The following is a 6,037-nucleotide window of genomic DNA, read 5'->3' as shown; positions in this document are numbered from 1 at the left end:
CCCCAGCATGCCCACGTAGACCCGCCCAGACACTGCCCCACATGTCCTCAGTTGAAATCCAACTCTTGTCCCCCAGTCACAATCCAAATGAATATGTTTAGAGTGGGGGTTGGGAGGTGAGGAAGGGGCTAGGTCTGCACTGTCCAGTCTGTGCCACCAGCATTTCAAGGTCTCTGCTGGTCATCAGTTTCCTGCAGTGATGACCAGCTGTAAAGATAAAAGAGAAAATGATAGAAAAGGAAAAGCAAGGTTTTCCCACCAGAGTCATAAACAGTAGATTTACAAAAATGTGCCATTCCCCTCTCTACTCCTCTGCGCAGACAGTGTCCCCTCTCACAGTGCCCTGTCCCTCTCCTGCCTGAAGCTGCTCTGTGACATGAGCTCTGAGATCCTCCCCTGCTGGTCCCTCCTTCCCAAACAGGCATGCAGGAGCTGGGAGTGCTCCCCTACCATACCCAAGTCTTTATGGTACATTCATTCCTTGAAGGGGGGTGGGAGACTTCATTTTTGAATAAACAAACAAACAAAAACATCTTCCATCAAAGAGCTCCACAGCCATTCCAGGGGGAAGGGACAGTTTGGCAGCTGGTCCCTATCCCTCACTGGCACTGCCCTTTTGTTCCCATTGTCACCAAGTCCCCTTGTCCAACTGGATCTCCTGCCCAGGTGTGGACCGCACCCTCTTTATCCCCCTTTGCAGAGCTCAGACAGGCTGGAATTCTCTAAAAATAACCTCACAGAAAAGCAATGAAATGAACAAAGGGAACAAAAACAGCTGAACAACAGATGTGCTTACTGAGCACAGGTACCTAATCCTAAAACAAGCAGTCTCACCACCCCTCACTGGCCAGTTCTGCTTTCTCCTGCCTCTGCCAGGAAAGACCCTCTCACGGAAAGCTTTCTGACACTCACCATCCCTCTCCGCCCAGCCAGGCAGAAGTGCTAAGAGAAAGCCAGGTGGTATTCAGAGTGCAGCACACACCTGGCCTGTGTCTGAGCCAAGGTCAAAGGGCAGGTTGGGTCCCTGAGTCCCCTAAATTGGAGCAGAATCCTACTGGGCAAAGCAACTCCCCCTTCCCCACTTAGAGAGGAGAAGTATTCACAGAAGGAGGCCTAGCAGGAGGAGGGGAGCTGGTGAGGCCAGGCTTGGCGGCAAGGCCAAGTCTAGACACTGGAGCAGGTGTCTGGCTCCAGCTTTGCTTTTTGTCGCTTTGGCCATGTCCCCACCTTTTCTGGGCCTCAGTTTCCCCATTGGTAAAAGGGGGCAGTTTGAACAGGTGAATATTCTTTCATCTCTAGCACTGGGTAGTTCTGTAATTTTTCATCTTTGACTACCACTTCCCAGGTGAGAAAACTCCTGTCCACCCAGACAGGTATCATATGTGCTACCCTGATAAAGGCATCAACTCCCAACATAATTACAACAGCTAACCAGCCTGAATAGTGACCAGGTGCCAGAAACTACCATAGTTACTTTACACATGTGGACTCATTTCCTCCTCACAAGAGTCCTGAGCAGAGAGCTTAGTATCCCCATTTCACAGATGACTAACTGAGGCACAAGTGATTAAGAGACTCCCAGGGTGGTAGGTAAAAGGATGGGCTTCAGGCAGTGTGGTCCCAGGGTCTGTGCTCTGATCTCACAGACTAAATACTTTTTCATGATGAGTGACTATAATCTCTAAATACACACAATAGCCAAAAGGTAGAAATAATGCAAATATCCATCAATGAATAAATGAATAAACAAAATGGGATATAGCTATACAATGGAATATTATTTAGTCTTAAAGAGGAATGAAATTCTGACAAATGCTCTGAAAATGGATGAACCTTGAAAACATTAGGCTAAGTGAAATGAGCCAAACACAAAATGGAAAATATTATATGACTAGAGGCCCAGTGTACGAGTTCCTGCATGGGTGGGGTCCAGCTGGCCCAGCCCTAATCAGGGTGGATCGGGTCTAGGCCTGTAGGGAGGAGGAGATGGCGGGAGGTTGGCTGGCTGGGCTGGCTGGGGGAAGGGGCCGAGGGCAATTGGCCAGCAGGCCCCGCCCCCGATTGGGGTTGGGGGGCCGATTGGGAGTGGGGCTGGCATGGGAAGGGGCTGTGGGTGGTGGGCCGGCCGGCCCCACCCCTGAATGGGGTGGGTGGGGGGTGCTGATCAGGGGCCAGTGGCCTAGGGGAGGGGCCATGGGTGGTTGGCCAGCCAGCCCTGCCCCTAATCGGAGTGGGGGGGCCGATCTGGGGTGGGGCCAGCCAGGGGGAGGGGCTGCAGGAGGTTGGCCACCCAGCCCCACCTCCTATTGGGGTGGGGGGTGCGATCAGGGGTGGGCTGGCCAGGGGGAGGGACTGTGGGCCTATCGTGGTGGGGCAGGCTGATCAGGGGCACAGCTGGCCAGGGGGGAAGGGAGGGGGCGTTTGGCCAGCAGGCCCCACTCTTGATCGGGGTGGGAGAGCCCAATCAGGGTCAGGCCGGCAGGGGGAGGGGCCTCAAGGGTGGCCGCTGGCTCCACCCCATGATCAGGAGGTTCGCTGGCCACAGTGGGCATCATAGCAACCAGTTGTTAGTTCGTTATGGCCATTACGGTAGCTGCCTTTTTATATATATAGATTCCACTTACATGAAATATCTAGACCTGACAAATTCAGAGAAATGGAGAATAGATAGAGGGTACCAGGGCCTGAAAGGAGGGGAGAATGGGTTATTACTGTTTAATGGGTACAGAGTTTCTATGATTATAAAGTCCCAGAAATGGATAGTGGAGATGGTATCCCAACATTATAAATGTACTTAATGCAACTGAATTGTATACTTAAAAATAGTTAAGATGGTAGATTTTGTTATATTTATATGAAAATAAAATTTTAAATATCTATAATAGAATAGACACCACTTATTTGAGCACTTACTATGTCCCCATAACCCTAGGAGCTTTATGCATCGCCTTATCATTCCACCTACTTTATGGACAAGGACCCACAGTAGTAAGTGGCATGCAAACCCAGAGCAGGGAGAAATGTGAGAAGTCTCAGAACAAGCTGAGATGAACCAGGTTGTGGGGCCCTCACACCCCTACCGTGCTTGCCAGGTTTCACAAATTCCTCCTTTGCCTTTTCTCACATCTCTCCCTGCACTTGTTACTTCCCCCCTCCTCATTTTAGGGCCAACCAAGACCTTCCTGCCTCACCCCTCAACTGACATTACCACCTCTGCCCATGATACCTCCCATCCACCCCCAGCACAGGATAACCTGTCAGGATTGGGGTACAGAGTGGGCTCACAGTCCATCAGGGTTCATTCTGTGCTAACGGAGAAAGAGGGCAGATCTCCACTAAAGGTGACCCCTGGCAAGCAGCCACTCACTCACTCTCCTCCACCCCCACTGGGAGGTCCTGCCAGGGGCAGCTGGCTGACAACTGACTGTCCCCAGAAGAACCTCCTGGAGGCTGGGCAGGTGACTCCATGGGGTGCCAGGCCTGTTGGTTACTAGTTGATCCCATTCTCAGTTGACCTTGAATGTGAATGCAGTCAAGGTGAAAAGTTTCATTTGCCTTTTAAATAATGAACTGCCCATTGCACCTGAAGCACACGGCATTTTGCATTCAGGTCACCCAGGAAAGCCAAGCACACCTACATCTAGGCCACCTTGTCCAGTTGTAGCCTCCTGAGGCACTGGCCTAACCCTGAAGGTCGCATACAGGCACAAAGCATCCTTAGAAACTCCTCACACAGGAGGCTCAGCCAATGTCGCCAGTCGCCAAGGTTGTGACCGTCAGGGCTGGAAGGATGTTTGGGTGTGTGACTCATGATTTGCCTTCTCTGCTCCACATTCCCCCAGATCAGTGGTTGGCAAACTCATTAGTCAACAGAGCGGCAAACCGCTGCCCCAGATATTTCCTTGGCATTCTGTTCCCAGGTCTTGCACCCAGCCAGTGACAGTAAATCCCCAGATGTCCACTGATGAGCTGTGACTCTTCTTAGGGACCTTGAACAGCTAACAGTGACCCAAGAAGTAAAACCTGGGTGGCGGGGAGGGAGTAGGGGGAGGGGGTCTCTGTACCTCTGCACAGTGTGGAGGAAAGTTTTTAAAGCATATGGGTCTCTCCAAACACCCCTTTAATCATGTCCTGGAAGGGTGACCTCTACCAGCTGGCAGATTTAAAGCTCAGCTCCCAGGCTCTGGGGAAAGGCACTGTGGCAGAACAGAGTGGACGCTGGTGTCAACTTCCAGGGTCTGACTCCTGACTGCCACTAACCAGCCATGCGACTTTGAGCCTCTTGTGGCTGAATTTTCCTCCTTTATAAACTAGAGATAATAGCAATACTGACTTTAGGATATTAAAGAGAATTACATGGATGAAGCACATAAAACGTATTTAGGACAGTACTTAGTACAAAGGTCCTAGTCAATAAATATTGGCTTTTATTATGATGGAGAATGACCTTGGTAGTCAATCAGGGAATATTTCCCCCTGAAACCAAACTCATTCTCAGATTACTCAACGCAGCACAGCAAGTAGCCACTACCAATTGGCCAGGGATAGCATCTAAGACAAAATCCATTTGCAACCATTGCATCTATTTTTTTTTTTTTCTTAACTTGGCATTTAGTGCTCTTCCCCTCTGAATCAGGACCCCTCTACTTCTCTACCCTCATCTCCTATTATGCCAATGCTAGGACCACCCTCCTCACAACACACATGCCCTTTCGATCCAAAATCGATCCCTAACTTCCCCATGCACAATTTTCAACAGCTTTAATGAGATACAATTCATATACCATACAATTCCCCCATTTAAAGTGTACCTCCACTTTTCATGAAAATGGCGCCGAGAGCAAAGAAGAAAGCCCCTACTGAAGCCAAAGCTAAGGCTTTGAAGGCAGAGGCAGCTATGCTGAAAGGCATCCACAGCCACACAGAAAGAAGATCTGCATGTTCCCCACCCTCAGATGGCTCAAGGCACTGCCCTCAAAATATTCTCAGAACAGTGCCCCTGGGAGAAACCAGCTTGACCACCACGCCATCATCAAGTTCCCCCTGACTACAAGTCAGCCATGAAAGAAAAAGAAGTCACCAGTACATTTGTCTTCACTGTGGATGCCAAGGCCAGTGAGCACCAGATCAAACAGGCTGTGAAGAAACTCTATGACACTGACGTGGCCTACGTCAACACCCTCATCAGTCCTGATGGAGAGGAGACGGCATATGTTCGACTGTCTCCCGACTATGATGCTTTGGATGTTGCCAACAAAATTTGGCTTATCTAAACTGAGCCCAACTAGCTAATTCTCAATATTAAAAATATTCACTGTAAAAAAATTAAAGTATACAATTCTATGGCTTTTAGTATACAGAGCTGTGCATACATCACCACAATCAATTTTGTCATATTTTCACTGCCTTTCCAAAGATTCTCTACACCTCTTATTCATCACCTCTCAAACTCTCCTCCTTCCCCAGTCTCACCCCCCTCCCAGCACTAGGCAACCACTACTCTACTTTCTGTCTCTACATATTTGCCTATTCTGGGCATTTCATATAAATGGAATCACACATTATGTGGTTCTTTGTAACTGGCTTCTTTCACTTATAATGTTTTCAAGGTCCATCCACATTGCAGCATGTATCAGTACTTCAGTTCTTTTTATTGCTGAATAATATTTCATTTTATGAATATAGCCCAATTTATTGATAGACATTTGGATGTTTCCATTTTTGGCTATTATGAATAATGTTGCTATGAGTATTCATGTAGAACTTTTTGTGTGGACATGTTTCATTTTTCAGATGTATAACTAGGAGTTAAATTATTGGGTCATATGGTAACTCTATGTTTATCCATTTGAGAAATTGCCAGAATGCTTTCCAAACCAGCTGTACCATTTTAAATTTCCACCAGCAGTGCATGAGGGTTTGACTTCCCTATATCCTTGCCAACACTTTTTATTATCTGTTTTTTATTAGAGCTATCCTAGAGGGTGTGAAATGGCATCTTATTGTGGTTTTGATTTGCATTTCCTGATGGCTAATG

Source organism: Plecotus auritus, assembly GCF_963455305.1.
Source record: "Plecotus auritus genome assembly, chromosome: 8".
In the NCBI taxonomy this organism is placed as follows: domain Eukaryota; kingdom Metazoa; phylum Chordata; class Mammalia; order Chiroptera; family Vespertilionidae; genus Plecotus; species Plecotus auritus.
Note: the sequence above shows the minus strand (reverse complement) of the source record.